The sequence below is a fragment of the Phyllobates terribilis genome, unplaced genomic scaffold (genome assembly GCF_046119375.1).
Source record: "Phyllobates terribilis strain yellow unplaced genomic scaffold, ASM4611937v1 Scaffold_1__5_contigs__length_1240528914, whole genome shotgun sequence".
NCBI classification, from domain to species: domain Eukaryota; kingdom Metazoa; phylum Chordata; class Amphibia; order Anura; family Dendrobatidae; genus Phyllobates; species Phyllobates terribilis.
In genome coordinates this window covers 188,852,860-188,868,670 of record NW_027362761.1, presented here as the reverse complement: position 1 = coordinate 188,868,670, position 15,811 = coordinate 188,852,860, and the positions used below count along the sequence as shown (strand labels likewise).

General features: G+C 44.8%; 1 protein-coding gene across 1 annotated transcript in view; it reads right to left on the bottom strand.

Moving 5' to 3' along the window:
• GCNT1 (glucosaminyl (N-acetyl) transferase 1) overlaps positions 1–13,725 on the bottom strand; it is a 45,538-nt gene extending 31,813 nt beyond the window's left edge. Inside the window, exon 1 of the mRNA XM_073670727.1 lies at positions 13,383–13,725. The gene's annotated coding sequence lies outside the window, so the exon portion shown is untranslated. The remainder of the gene's footprint in view (positions 1–13,382) is intronic.
• Between the last annotated feature and the right edge of the window lie 2,086 nt (positions 13,726–15,811).

The window sequence follows — 15,811 nt, the reverse complement described above, 5'->3', positions numbered from 1 at the left end:
CTCCGGGCACCGCTCGTTGGAGCGACTCCTTCTCCCCAGCGTCAGTGGTCGCATGGATTACAGCGGGGGATATCTCCGGACAGGCGAGTATAAGGATTATTTTATTCTTATTTTTACACATGGACACTGCGGGAGTAGACTAATACTCCCAACATTGTCCCTTACTCATGCTGATCACAGCACGAGCAAGGGACAATGATGAGAGCAGCGTTCAGCACACAGCGCTTGGGAACAGCGCTAACCGTACACTGATTCCCAGGCGCCGGTACGCGTGATCCTGATGCGGCACACGTGTGCCACACAGGCAGGAAATATCCGGAAGTGTGAAAACGGCCTTATAGTGTAAGGGTATGTGCACACGATTAGTATTTGCTTGCAGAAATTTCTGCAAGGTTCTGCATCTCTTGGCATCAAAAACGCTGTGAAAATTCTGCGTGTTTGTGCATTTTTGCCATGAGTTTTTTCCAATGCATTGTTTAGGAAAAACGCTGGCAAATCCACACAAAGAATTGACATGCTGCTTATTTAAACGCACATGAAATCCTTTCAGGAAAATTCCTGATCATGGGCACAGATCTTCCAAATTCCCATAGGAAATGCTGTGATAAGGATTACAATGCGTTTTTGGTCCATTTCTGTGCGGAAAAAACGCACAAAAAAAAAAAAGTGCACCATGTGCACATACCCTCATGGTTCCATAAATCCTATTCAGCAGAGTCCATAAATGTATTCTTTAGCCCTCCATAACAGTTTTGTTTTAATGTATAGCAAAGTAAAGCAGACTGATCTGTCTAATTCAGAGAGCCACTGCAAAAAAAAAAAAAAGGTTGAAAATGTACTTTTTTTTTTTCTTTCTTTGCAATGGGTCCCTATGGTGGATGGAAGAAATCTTGACTGTGGCGCTTATCTCCTGAGTGCACCTAGGCTTCTGCACACATGCAGCGGAGCAATTGCTAATTTTGTGTGGCCCAACCTATAAGAATTAATATACTAGAAGGGGCTTCTTTCCCCTGACAATTGTGGGACAACCCCTTTAGGCTGTGTACCCACGATGCGTTTTTAAGCGTTTCCGAAGCAGCAAAAACGTTGCAGAAATGCTTAAAAAACTAATGGTAGAAGGCTTGCCATGGTCCCCAATGATAATCTGCAGGTGCTGTGCACATGCTGCGGAAATTTCCGCTGCGGGTCATCATTGCGGAGAAAAACGCAGCACTACCAATTATTTTGCGGAAGCGCTGTGTTTTCGCCGCCATTGACTTGCATTGGAACGCATGAATTCCACATCACTACATCTGTACATGCGGAATCCATGCGTTTCAATGTGCGGATGGTACCCGGGTGTGGAGGACAGGAGACTCTCCTCCGGACCTGGGTACCATAGAACCTGTGAAAAAAAGAATAAAATAAAAAATAAATATCATATATTTACCTTCTGATGGCCCCCGGTCTCCTTGTCTTCGCTTGCCGCCAACTCGCGGTGGACTGAAGGACCTGCGCTGACGTCATAGTCATGTGACAGCAGGTCCTTCAGTGTATCGCGAGCTGCCGGAAAGGGAAGACGGAGCGAAGCAAGACACCGGGCGCCATCGGAAGGAAAGTATAGATTTTTTATTTTTATTTTTTATCATTCTTTGAGGCTGTGTGCCCACGTTGCATTTATGAAGCAGAAAATTTCTGCTGCATAAATGCAAGTCCTCTCCCGGAAAAACGCATGCGGAATTCCGCACGCGTTTATCGCGCATTTTTCGCGCGTTTATCACGCGTTTTCCACATGCGGAATTGCCTTGCGTTTTTTATGCATTGGACAAAGGCAATTCCGCTTGCGGAAACGCAAAATTAAATGACATGCTGCGGATTTTTGAACGCGGCATAAACGCTGCGGAAAAATCCGCAGCATGTGCATAGAACTTGCGGAATCCCATTGGGGACCATGGGGTGCGGATATACATGCGTTTTTCAAGCGTTTACGCTGCGGAAATTCCGCAGCATATACGCTTGAAAAATGCTACGTGGGCACACAGCCTAAAGGTCACAGTATATAAATCCATGCATTTTGCATGGATTTATATAGCGTGACCAAGTTGACAAGCACTTGCCAAGTGATGCTAAAAATCGCTTGGAAAGTGCTTGACAACCCACATGCGGAAATGCATGTGAAGAAAGCTTCACATCCGCATGTCCCTGGCAGGAAAAACGCATGTACAATCCGCATGCGTTTTTTCTGCCAGGGAGATGCAGAAACGCTCAGGAAAAAATCCTGAGCATTTCTGCATCGTGGGCACATAGCCTTAGAAGGAAATTGATATTAGAGGCGCATGCACATTACATTTTTTCACACAGCACCCAAAAGCGCGTTCGTTATATGTGGCAACAAAATTTTCCAATTAGAAGCACAAAAGCAGGAAAGAAAAACACTAGATGCCTTTGTATCATAGCGGTGCATGTAAATTCCAAGGAAATGGCATGTGTCCCAGCACTCGCTGTATACACAATAGAACACCTAACATTGCTGTTTGATCAACCTGTAGCACCCTGTGTACGCATTCAGCTCAATGACAAGGTACCCCCTTTCCTTCATATAAAGAGATGATGATTTGGGGAAAGAAAGCCCCACTAAAAGAAATAGGTTCGTCCAACAATAACTAGTGTCTTACCAGTAAAGAGTGCTGTCCATAGCAAACCATGACTGAAATGATTTGTCATATTTGAAAGACCTACGTTTCCTGTGTGTTACTTTTAGCCATTCAGGATGTTGCAAAACCTTAAATGTGATAGCGATCTCACCTCACAGATGAACACAAATTCTCAATCTTAGGCTATGTGCCCACGATGCAGAAATGCAGAAACGCTCAGGAAAAAATCCTGAGCGTTTCTGCATCTCCCTGGCAGAAAAAAACGCATGTGGATTGTACATGCGTTTTTCCTGCCAGGGACAAGCGGATGTGAAGCGCTCTTCACTTGCATTTCCGCATGCAGATTGACAAGCGCTTTCCAAGCGATTTTAGCAGCACTTGGAAAGTGCTTGACAACTTGGTCACACTATATAAATCCATGCAAACGGCATGGATTTATATTGTGTGACCCGAGAGAATGTCAAAAAATAAATCTATACTTATCCTCTGATGGCCTGCGCTGTCTTGCTTCGCTCGGTCCCGGCTGCCGGCAGCGGTACACTGAAGGTCCTGCCGACGTCAGCGTCGCATGACCCGTCACATGACTCTGACGTCAGCGCAGGTCCTTCATTCCATCGTGAAGTGCCGGAAAGCAAGGAGGAGCGCAGCGCGGGCCGCCAGAAGATACATTTATTTTTTATTTTATTCTTACAGCTTTTTTAATGGTACCTGGGTGTGGATGAGACTCTCCTCTCCTCTACACCCGGGTACCATCCGCACATTAGAACGCGCCAATTACACAAGTACAGATGCAGTCTTGCGGAATTGGCACGTTCTAATGCAAGTCAATGGCGGCGAAAACGCAGCACTTCCACAAAATAATTGGTAGTGCTGCATTTTTTTCTGCAATGATAATCCGCAGTGGAAATTTCCACAGCATGTGCACAGCACATGCGGATTATCATTGGGGGACACGGCAGGCCTTCTACCATGCGTTTAAGCGTTTCTGCAGCGTTTTTGCCGCTGCGGAAACGATTAAAAAACGCATTGCGGCAACACAGCCTTACACCAGTTTTGTCAGGAGGAATGGGCCCAAATTGTGAAACTCTACAGCATTTTTTTAGAAAACCATAGTTTATAGCTGCCGGGAGCGACCTGCGAACTAGTTGGACAGGCAAGCTTGGGCGGAAATGGGTCTTCCAAAAGGACAATGACCCGAAGCATACTGCCAAAAGGGTAACAAAGTGGCTTCTCCCCAGGGCCGGCGTCAGCACCCGGCCAAATGCCGGGGCCCTGAGCAGGCAGGGGGGGGGGGCCTCACCGTCTGGCACCCCGCACGCTATGGGACCCGTGAGCGGAGGAGAGCGGTGTCAGCGCCCGCTCCCCCCCGCTTGCTCAGGGCCCCGGCAGCCAGCACAATACTTACCCCTCCCCGTGCCTCCGCAGCAGCTCCTGCATCCTCCGCGGCTGCAGCATTGTGACGTCTCAGGTCAGAGGGCGCGGTGACGTCTTTACACCGCGCTCTCTCCTGAGCAGTCACAGCGCAGAGCGGGATGAGGCCGGCGAAGCTGGAGTCCGGAGCAGCGGCAGCAGATGAGACGTGAGGTGAGTATTTGATTTTTTTTTTTTTTTTTGTATGGAGGCCTGTGGCAGTATAAGGGAGGGGGGTGAGTGTGACATCCTGCGTGGGGCATTATAAAGGAGGGGGGGGTGTGACATCCTGCGTGGGGCATTATGTGGAGCGTCTTATGGGGGCCAGTCTCCTGCATGGAGCGTCTTATGGGGGCCAGTCTCCTGCATGGAGCGTCTTATGGGGGCCAGTCTCCTGCATGGTGCGATTCGCTGGTTTCTGAGCTATTGTGGAATTTACAATAGATAGCACTCATGTAATGTGAGAAGTGAAATCTTTGCATTGTACTATATATATATATTTCTCTTCGGTATCTGTGCATCATGAATCGTGGTATGTGTTAAAGGGGCCCACTGAGACTCTTTCGCCCGGGGCCCATAAAAACCTGGAGCCGGCCCTGCTTCTCCCCACCTCCTGACCTAAAATGACAGGTCTCTCACTATAAATGTACGCCGGGAGAGACCGGTCAGTCACTGGCAGAGGGCAGGAGAAGTCCAACTAGTCTACCTTGTGGCTCAGTCCACGGCAGCTATTAAAAGGGACTCAAGTTAAGAAGTCATCCTGTGCTAACAAACTCTAGCCACTTGGTGCTTCACAGCAGGGCCAATCATTAAAATACATTTCCACCCACTCTGACAGCTCTGGCTTCATAGAGCCAGAGAAGGGTTTAGATAGATGGAAACTAAGCAGGTTGGAAGATGTATGTAAATGATTGGCCATGTTACACTGAGCGCCTGTACGTCGTTTGAACAGTCATTCTGTGCTGACAGTCCCTTTAAACTAGATTTTTCTCTTAAGTGTTTTGCAGGGAGACAAGGCAACAATGATGACAGTAGGATTCAGCACCCGGGAACAGCGCTGACTGTACTTCTTTTTTCCAGGCTCCGGTACATATTATACTGATGCGGCATACGGACGGCACACGGATGCCACACACATGTTCCACAAGGACACAGATCATACCTGTACTGGAAAAAACAGCACCAGCTATCAGGACGAGTGAAGGAGGCCTAAGGAGGAGGTGTCTAAAGAGAACAGATATACCCGACAATGGCTTATGTCACTTTTCCTACTGAAATAGGGGGCCCATCATCTGAAACCTTAACCTATAGTCCTATACGGATGAATGGGGACATGCTGCAGTTACCTGTACAGCCGAAAATGCACAACCAATACTAAGAATTTTTTCTAAACTTCTCTCTGTACCAATCTAGTTAATTTACAAGTCGATCCGTATCATTTGCAGCGGTGCAGGGAAAAGCCAGCCAGGTCTCTCCCAAAGTTTCCTGCCTCTTCAGCAAACGTTTGAAGAAAAACATACCCATCTGCAATTGTGCAGTTAGCCTCCGATTCATGCTGCTTATGGTCTGGGCAGTATAAATTGAGTGACATGTGCCCTTTAGCACCTTACCGACATCTGCAGTACATGTACGGCGCAAGTTGGTTGCAAGAGTATGGAGCGTGCTCATGGGGTAAGCGCACCATAAAGCCAACAGGTAATGGCTGTGTGTTACAGCCAGGACCTGCCTCTAAAAGTGGCGGATGAAGCAAAAATCTGCCCGTGACTGTTAAACCTGTTAAATGCCACTGTCAAATTCTGATAGAGCCATTAATAGCATGACAGCATGGGGGTATGTCTTTATATGCACCATCGGTGCTCCCGTGAGGTGATCGCGTGGCGCCAATGGGCTGCAATGGCAGCTGGGGGCCTGCTGAACATAGTACATGTGATCACAGGTTCAAATCCCCTAATAGGACTTAAGTGGAAGAAAAACAAAAACATGGGGAAAAAACAAACAAAAAAAAAAAAACACTTATGACGTCGCCACGTCCAGAAAAGTCCAATTAAATAATTAACCCGATTGGTATACACTGTAAAAAATAATTATATATATATATATATATATATATATATATATATATATATATATATATATATTTTTTTTTTTAAATCACTGCAATACCACAAAAATCGCTGACAAGCAATCAAAATATCATACAAGCCTATTAAAAAGGATTTTGCCTGGCAAAAAATAAGCCCTCACACAGCTCCATTGATAGAAAAATAAAAGCATTAGAGTATGTGTCAAAGATCATGAGCTGCTGTGGGTTTGAAGCTGCGTGTTTATGCAGCGTCAAACCCGCAGGTGCCAGATGTTACAGCATAGTGGATGGGATTTCTAAAAATCCCATGTCCACTCTGCGTGTCTGTGCACCTGGGGATCACAGCAAGTGACACATTGCTGGAATCAAGCTCTCAGCCCCTACATCAGGCTGCCCTCAGATTACATAGGAATCTGTTACCAGGTTTTTGTTAAAGCACAACTCTAGCGTTTTTTTTATGGCATTCCTGAGTGGTGCTTTAAATGTTTAATTCCCCTTGCTCCTGTCTCATACTCACCTGCCGCCACCTTTATCTTTTTCCAATGTCGCTCCCCTTGGTCTCCAACGAGAAGTGACCTGCCTGGACCTCCAGTGTTTCATGGAGCGCGCCAGAAGTCACTTTTCAATACATCTCTATGAGAGCCTCGTTCTGGCTCTCAGACTTGCAATGAGCTCTTGTGACATAGCTTCTGAGCAATCAGAAATTACGTGCAAAGAAGGCGCCCCGAGACCGGAGGAGCGTCGGTAAAAGGTGAAACTGGCAGAAGAACGGGGGCAGGGGACTTACATTTAAAGAACCACTCCAGCACTGAAAAAAAAATGCTGGAGTGGTGCTTTAAGCACCCAACAATAAGCCAGTGTTATGTTATTCCTCATGGCAGAAGCAATTCAAAGGCAAGTCACCTGTGGTCATTTCCGTCATAAGGACAGTGCAGAGAATTGTCAGATGACAGAATTTCCTTTATTAGCAAAGAGGATGTGAGGATTGAAAGAGGAAATGAAAGCAAACACATTGGCAACATGGAGTTGAAAAGCAGTCATGCTGCTACACATTGCAAGTTATAGGAAAAAGAAGACCGCACAAAAGAATGATCCTTATTATATACCTCTCTACATGTGCTGCTGAACAGGGTCACTTGGCATGTATGATGCAGAGGAGAATTTTAGAATACAATACACTTATATAGCATGCCGTGTATTGAAAACTGCCAAACATGCTAACACATAATTGCATCACAAAAAAAAGCAATGTTTATATTGCATTTCATACTTCCCTATTCCAGGATGGAAGGTCTAAACTAGAATTAAATTGTCTGAATCCAGTCAGCGTCTGGTAAGCTTTGTAACCAGCGATGACATGAAAGCATGTGACCTGTTGACCATATACCATATATACAGCTCTGGTAAAAATTAAGAGACCACTGCAAAATGTTCATTGTCTCTGATTTTTCTCTTTATAGGTATATTTTTGAGTAAAATGTACATTGTTGTTTTAGTCTATAAACTACTGACAACATGTCTCCAAAATTCAAAGCTAAAAATGTTGTATTGATTTGCAGCAAATGATAAAGCGTCAAAATAGTAAAAAATATTAAGTGCTTTCAGACCTCAAATTACTCATGCTTTAACTCAGGAACAGTTCAGAAATCAATATTTGGTGGACTAACCATGATTTTTAATCACTGCTTTCATGCGTCTTGGCATGCTTTCCACCAGTCTATCTATGCTTTCCAATAGAAAACTGTTCAGTGGTCTCTTAATAGAATATATACAGCTCTGGCAAAAATTGTGAGAAGTCATCTAATGTTCTGCTCTACTTTAAGCATGCAAATGCCTTACCACTTCCAACAATTGCCTTTGTATAAAGCCATCAATGAGAATTACGTATATACAAGCACTTCACCACCAGGATTCTGGCATCTCAACCGATTTCTTAAATTAAGAGAATCTGTAATAAGGCAAATCTAGTGGGTCACAGCGATAGAATAAAGCTTGGTTATTATGTTAATACAACGCTTTTCATTAAGACATGTTCGGCTTTGAAGGGATGAAGTAACAAACATATGAGGTCTCTCACACATCAGACTAGCTACATCATCTACTGAATTGTACATCATAACAGACCAAAGGCTGCACTTCACATGTATTAAATCAGTATTTTGTGTGTAATAAGTTCCCTTTTATTTTTAGGCTGCATTTGGTACACATATATAGAGCAATGCTTTCTTCATCAGAAATTAAAGGATCTAATGCAGGCTTTGGCACTAAATATAAGCTTCCTTAATGAATCCACACTGCTGCCAAGTCAAAGTATCTTTAGGGTATATTCACATGTAGCGACAGAGCCAGGGCTTTCGCAATGGAGCCGTATATAAGGCCTTAGAGGGCATTTTCACAAATATCTCTAATCAACCTTGTAAAAGCTATAAGAAAAAAAATATAGGACCTGAGCCCCACAGTAGAGAGGTGGTGGCGCATACATACCCTTGCTTTACTGATGAGAAAAAGTCGAGTATGCTCATTCCACATATCAAAAAATTTCTTTGAAAATCTATATAGAATAGAAAGTCTACTTGGTTGTTCATATGTTGAGCATTTAGAGAGTCTATTTCTGAAGAGCTTTTGAAAACCTTGTGGAGGAAAAAAAAAAAAAAAGTGACATTTTTGAGGCAAAGTCCTCATGGAATCACCCCCAGACTTAAATCGTAACCATCATTCTAATTTATATTTCATAGATCAGTAGCATACGTGAAAATAATCAACTTTGAAATATATCTTATCAGAGACAAGTTCTCCTGAAATGACAGTTATCTTTCTCCACAGAACTTTATGAGCACCAACTGTTATCTCCCATTTCAGTAATGGGAAAAATCTGTCTTCACGGAATATAGATTTTACCAGTGAAATGAGAATTTAGAATGATCAGTCGAGGAGGAGAAAAAAGCAGATTCCTCTAACAAGATAGATTTCAAAGTTGCTTATTTTCATGCGTACTATTAAATTTATGAAATTAAAATGACGATTACACTTTAAAACTGTAAAATAAAAAACCACTTCAACAATGTTCAGAAAAACTAAGTTACTCCAAAAAAACCACATTTCTTTAAGTGAAAAATTGAAGTTTTTAGCCTCCAAAAATCTGTAAGCATACCTTAACATTATATTAGAAACTCCATTAACCCCTTAAAGAGGTTGTCCACCACTACTTTTACATCTTATCCTTAGTATAGGTCAATAAAGTCTGATCGGCCGGGGTCCGACACCCGGCACCCCAGCCAATCAGCTGTTAGCTGTGTCGTCAGCCGGAAGTACTCACTTGCCGAGCTGCTTCATCTTCTGGTAGAAGCCAGTGCTTGGTTCTACATATCTGCCTTCTATTCAAATCAATAGCAGGATGTGCAGTACCCTAAAGTAGCCACTTTCAGAAGATGGAGCACCTCAGCAAGTGAGTACTTCCGGCCATTGACCACTGCTGACACTGATAGCTGATTGGCAGGGGGTGCTGGGTGTCGGACCTCGGCTGATCAGACATTGATGCCAAGTGGAAAGAAGTCGCTAAATCTTTTGATTTTGCCGAGTTCAGAATCCTCCACTGTAGTAGGAGCAGGTCAGGTCCTCAACTGAAAGGAAAAGCCAGGTGCTCCGAGGAGAAGATAGAAGCCTTTAGGCCTCAAACATATGTGTTCTGCGTTTTTCACAGAAAGAACACATACCCATTATAGTCAATGCGTCTGTTCACATGTCCGAGTTTTTTGTAGAAAGACTGATCCGCGAAAAATCATGGCGACTTCCGTTTTTGATAGGCGTCATAGGTTCAAAATATACATGCAACTCTGTTATTTTTACAGACCCATAGACAGCACATGGATGCCATCCATATTAAATCCATGATTAACACTTCAATGAATAGGAGAAACTTTGCAATTTCTTTATTCTTTTATCAGTGCAAATCACTGATGAAACACTAAGGGTATATTCACACTAGGTGTTTTTTCAGCTTTTTATTAATGCAAATTTTCAGCTGCATTTTACAGTACCAGCAAAGTCTATGAGACTCCAGAAATCTCATGCACACACCTTGGTTTTTGTGTCATCAGTATTTTGTGCTTTGCATGTTTTTTTTGCACAATAGAGCATGTCACTTCTTTCAGCGTTTTTTCACCCATTATAAGTAATGGGTGGTGAAAAAACGCCTAGTGTGAACATAACCATGAGGTTTTTCCTGCGTTTTTAGTGGAGAAAAAAAAAAAAAAAAAACTGTGGTGGAAGCAAAACTGAACTTTGGGATCCTGAAAAACGCACCAAAACCTGCATTTTTGACGAAGCTTCTTTCTTGCAAAGAGATCAGGTTTTGCTGCAGGAAATAAACAGCTGAAAAAAAATGCCTTGTGTGAACATACCCTTAATGGTAAAACCTAACACACTGACCAAACACTGATTAAAATTAGATCCAAAACACAGATGAACAAAGGTCCGGGCTTTAATGTAGTAGAAAAATCACAGATGTCTGAATGAGGCCTTAGTGCATGCAACTCTTCCCGACTACATACCACTCAATGTGTCCCATGTTGTGAACATAAGGGTATGTGCCCACGATCAGGCTATAGCAGAGCTTTGGACGCAGCGCATTTTTGCTGCGTCCAAAGGGTTGTCTCCAATAACGCAGGTAAATCCGCATGTGTTCATTGAACACATGCGGAGTTACCACACCCTATCCATTCGATTGGGGAAACTTCTGTTACAGAGACTAGTGTCTCCGCAACAGAAATTGACATGCTGCGGCTTGTAAAGCAGCGCTGCGGGCGAGTTTACGCAGCATCAAATAGAAGCACAATGGGCATGGGATATCTATAAATCCCATTCACTGTGCTTCTAATTTTGGATGCAGCACAGGTGAGCTGTGTCCAAAACGCTGCTATTATGGATCCTGGGCACGCAGCCTAAGTGTCAGCAAAGTTGGTATTACTAGTTTTTCCATAGTTCACATGACCAGGTGTCTGGCATAGCAATGCTGCTGGGTCTTGGTAGACCCAGGACAACTCTGGCAGTGCATTATGTCACAGCAGGGACTGTGTTACCGTGTAATTTGGCCCTTTGTATACCAGTACAGTCTACATAGCCAGACAGAAAATGCTGCATCCTTGGCATTCATTTCTCATAAGATGTCTTGTTTGCCATAATACACACAAAGATCAGCTCATGAAAATACTGGCATATGCCTTTACATCAGGGGATCCTAATAAAGAAATGCTCAGTATGTGGTGGGAGGAGAACACTCAGAATACTGTCTGCATATATGCCCGTGAGAACAGATTATAGGGCTAGAAGCCCACATGCAGTTTATCATGAAGCTTATAAGCCCAAAACAGAATTTGATCTAGCAGGAAGGAGAAGTACAAGTCCATCCTTGTATTATCCAGTACTCTTAAATTCCAGACTGAATCTCAACCTATTTCAAAACCTGTGTGTAACTACAGCCTTATAAAAAATGGATTATGATGCCCGCGATGCATCCTTCAATGACAAGTTTTTTTAAAAGGGGAAAAAGGAAAACAGGATGTAGCTTGGCTGACAAGTAACTTTCAAAGTAAAACATCACATTCTATCTGGGATGAGGGGAATCCAGACATGGCAGAGATATTTTCACCATACATTGTTGTCAAGATGGGATTCCACAGCAATTTTGCAATGTAACTGGCACAAGAGTGGTGGTCTAACGTTACAGCAGTAAAAACACTATAAGCAAAAATATGCAGAGTTAAAAACTCACCAAAAAACACATTGTGGGTCTTTAAGGGGTTAGTCAGTACATTTTACTCTATAGATCTTGGAATAATAATAATTCCTACAATTGGATGCGTTTAAATAAAATGTTCCTGTGCTGAGATAATCTTATAAATGTGCCCCTGCTGTGTACTGTGTAATGGCCGTGTCTGACCCTGCAGGAGCCTAAAGCTGGCCATACATATTAGATGGTAGTCGATGAAAAGATGTTTCGGCAAACAGCAGTCTTTCCCATATACAGGAGCACTTGTTGGGCCGAGCACTCCTCTGTTCTCTAAGGGAAAGCTTCCGGAATATCGTCCGGCAGCATATCTGTGGGAGAACAATACAATCCGAAATTGGACATCTCCCCCAACCATTCGTTGTCTGGTAGCCTCATATACATTAGACTGTGGTCGAACCAGTCAACATTAGCTTAATGTGTATGGGGGTCTTAAGGCACAAATTGTTAAAGCAGGGCAAGGCAGTTTTCGGGCAAATGAAAGATTTCAATCTGATCAAACCACTAATTACACCAATTTTCGGTCGGAATTGACAGAAATTGGCCAATTATCTGTACGTGTAAATTCATCAATACAAGGTGCATCTACCTACCAAGACCTGTATACTTATTCTGCATCACCCTATAGTTCTATAAAATGGACAGAAGTCCATGCTGAAATTACAGGGAAAATGGAAAGATTCTTTTTATATTAAAAAAAAAAAAAAACTTATGCTAACCCTGTCTATTTAGGGCCAGCAGCGCTTATCCTCAATTGTGGGGGCCTCAGCACCTGGGCTCCCACCAATCAAAATGTCTTTCATATAATTATGACATGTCAAAACTTATTAAAAGCCATTACTTTTGACCTACTACACAGAACCAATTTCAATGGGGGAGATGGCTGTGAAAGCCAAAACGTGAAGGGCCAAAATGTAAAGGTCAGCTGTCTCCACTGATATGAATGGAAGTCATGGAAGTGAACCACTGTGGTGGAAGCAGCTGTTTCTTCTAAGATAAGTCACATTATACAGAAGCCATGGCACAATGTGGGGTCCATTGGAAGATATATGCCCCCGCACCATGAGAATCCTGACGTATAATGGTGGTCCCACTGCCATGCCAGAAATTCAGATCCCTTATAAGTTTGTAGCTATCCTTACAAATATCTTGTACATATATTTATTACACTACACAATCTATATGCTACAAATTATCAATAATATACAAATACTACACAAGATATCACAATGCCACAGAAAACACTGTAGAAACGACATAATCTATAACGTACACTACATAACATGAATACTGCACTACTAAGTACATGACATGTAGGAGTTATTATTCTACACACAGCTTCCTATAGTGCATGCCCAGCACATAAGTAGCACTATATAGCTGCTGACAGGATCCTCAGCTGTGATCGCCCATACTGTGATGGTCACAGTTTCCAGACAATGCAGGGCAGCAGTTAGTGTGCGACATTTACCTCGGACATCTTGGTGCGGTACACAGCCGTGATCCATCCGCTCTGTCATGGACGCTTCACGGCCACCTCACCTGCGGGCGCCTCCATGCGGCTCCGGTCAGTGCAGCCTCCTCCCGCACCACAGACTACTCATGAGGAGCACGGCTCGTCTCTCCTCATCACTCTCCTCTCCCGGCTCCCGCCTTCTCTTCCTGCCTCCACTCAGCGCTGGCACCTCCCCACAAGCGCCACCTCCTGGCAGAGCCTCACCTTGAGGCCCGCTTGGCACAAGGACCGTCCACCTTAAGTCGTGCAGTTGCTTTGGTGGCGTTACCTCAGGATGTGTGCCCGGTAGAGTTGTTAGGACGCGGCTGAGCAGCGCCACCACCTGGCCATTCCTGGCACCGCAGACCAGTGGCTTCCACAGGCTGGAGAGCGGCAGTCTCCTGCTGGACAGAAGCAGTGCTGGTCATACTGCGCCACTGTATGTGATAGACCCAGCAGTAAGTGATGCTGCACCCTGTGATCTGGAACTCCTGCCGTGTCACTGTATCATTAACCCTTTCGCTGCGGCAAGTTTTCTCCTCAGCTTTTTCATCTCTCTCTTTTAGGACGTACCTTTTTTGAGTTTTTCAGGCCTTATTTTCTTTGCGGGATGAGTTGAAGTCGACGTTGCTACCATATAATTTACCATATAATGTCCTAAAAATGGGGGAAAAAAACTTTGCGGGGTGAAATTGAGTGAAAACATGTAATTTAGCCAATATGGCTCTGTAGGTTATTGGTACCATTTTGGGTTACAAGTGATTATGAATATCTGTTAAATTCACTAGGTAAAGTCACACCGGTCCTAATCCTGTGGTTTTGGTGCCGGGCAGCACAATATATGATAGCCGGACCCCTCAAGTCTTCATTCCAGTGACACTGACAGCTCGGCCTTAGGCCCCCTTCACATGTTTGGATTTCCAGTACGTGTGGCCTCTATTTTCACACACAGGGCCGCCATCAGGGCATTACTGCCCTTACTGGCGTATGGGGCCTGGTGAGCGTTCTTCTGCGCCAAAAGCAGCATTCTGTTCAGTTACTGTGAACATGCGCCCTTGGACACATGTTCATTTTAAATCTATTGCCGTGCAGGAAGCTTCCCACACGGCAGTAGTTAACAGCCGCTGGCCAATCACAGGCCAGCTGCTGTCGTCAGCACACACATCACTGGCGTATGACGTTACTGTCATGCACCAGCGACTGTGCTTCCGGTGATGGGAGAGTCCGGCGCCGGTGGAGCGCCACAAGGTAAGAAGGAACTTTTTTTTTTTTTTTAAAGCCGCACCATGGGGGCAGGATAGAAGCATGGGGGCAGAATTGAAACATGGGGGCAGGATGGAGACATGAGGGGCAGAATGGGAGACTTTGGGGGCAGAATGGAAACATGGCAGAATGGAGACATGGGGGAAGAATGGGAGACACTGGGGGCAGAATGGAAACATGGGGGGCAGAATGGGAGACATGGGGCAGAATGGAAACGGGGGACAGGATGGAGAGACATTGGGGGCAGGATGGAGACATGGGGGCCCAATGGGAGACATGGGGGCAGGATGGAGAGACATTGGGGGCAGAATAGAGAGATATTGGGGGCAGGATAAGAACAATGGGGGCAGGATGGAGACAAGGGGGCAGAATTGAGACATGGGGCAGGATGGAGAGACATGAGGGGCAGAATGGAAAGGCAGGATGGGAGACATGGCAGAATGGGAGACATGGGGGCAGAATGAGAGACATGGGGGCAGAATGGGAGACATTGGGGGCAGAATGGAAACATGGGGGACAGGATGGAGAGACATAAGGGGCAGAATGGAAACATGGAGGCAGAATGGGAGACATTGGGGGCAGAATGGAGATACACTGGGGCAGAATGGGAGAGATGAGGGGCAAAATGGGAGACATTGGGGGCAGGATGGAGAGACAATGGGGGCAGGATGGAGAGACAATGGGGGCAGAATGGAGAGACATTGGGGGCAGAATGGAGAGACATTGGGGGCAGGATGGGAGACGTGGGGGCAGAATGGGAGACTTTGAGTGAAGAATGGAAACATGGGGGGAAGAATGGGAGACATGGGGCAGAATGGTAGACATTGGGGGCAGAATGGAAACAAGGACAGGATGGAGAGACATGGGGGGCAGAATGGAAACATGGAGGCATAATGGGAGACATTTGGGGCACAATGGAGACATGGGGGATATGATGGAGAGACATGACGGGCAGAATGGGAGACATCAGGGGCCGAATGGAGGCAGAATGCGAGACATTGGGGGAGAATGGGAGACTTTGGGGGAAGAATGGAAACATGGCAGAATGGAAGACCATGGGGGCAGAATGGAGACACGGGGGAAGAATGGGAGACATGGGGGAAGAATGGGAGACATGGGAGCAGAATGGGAGACATTTGGGG